The sequence below is a fragment of the Dasypus novemcinctus genome, chromosome 1, assembly GCF_030445035.2.
Source record: "Dasypus novemcinctus isolate mDasNov1 chromosome 1, mDasNov1.1.hap2, whole genome shotgun sequence".
Lineage (NCBI taxonomy): Eukaryota > Metazoa > Chordata > Mammalia > Cingulata > Dasypodidae > Dasypus > Dasypus novemcinctus.
The window spans coordinates 66,545,612-66,546,194 of record NC_080673.1 but is presented as its reverse complement, the minus strand read 5'-3'; the positions used below and the strand labels follow the sequence as shown (position 1 = coordinate 66,546,194).

At 35.2% G+C, this 583-nt stretch overlaps 1 non-coding gene across 1 annotated transcript; it reads right to left on the bottom strand.

Annotated features, from left to right (window-relative positions):
* Positions 1–212: 212 nt before the first annotated feature.
* LOC111766017 (U1 spliceosomal RNA) lies at positions 213–376 on the bottom strand. Its single transcript, XR_002798185.1, has one exon. It is a non-coding gene; the product is annotated as a U1 spliceosomal RNA (small nuclear RNA).
* Between the last annotated feature and the right edge of the window lie 207 nt (positions 377–583).

Here is a 583-nt window from a genome sequence, read left to right as displayed (position 1 = left end):
TTATTATATATAATTAATATCTGATTTGCTAAAGCTATGTTGTAGTCAACAACAGGAGTTTATATACCTGATTTGAAAGCAGAAAAAATTCTCAATTATTATGAATGGCTCATATCTGGACTGTTTCTCCCATTACTCAGCTTATGGGCCCTATGGTAGAGTTATAATGTAATGATATAAATTTTTTCTTTTATTCTTTTTCAATTATTATTAAGGGGAGAGTGTGAATGCAGTCCCCCACTACCACAAATTATGCAGTAAAGTTCCCCACATTCGGCGAAATAGCAGAGGTCAGCACATACAGAGTGCAATGGATAAGCCTCGCCGTGGGAAAAGCACCTTCGTGAACACGGTATATCCCAAGCCAGGTTATCATTATAATATTTTAATGAACTCTCAAATAGAAGATGGCAATGAATAGAAATGGCTTTGGAATTTTCTAAGACTCTATTTGCGTTCATTGATTATTGTCAGCACTGGAATCCAAAAGCATTGTATTCTGTGTACTTCATTCCGTGGTATAGAAGTTTATAACCTGTTTTCCATCATGACGCAGAAAATATTTGACTCTGGAATCTGTAAA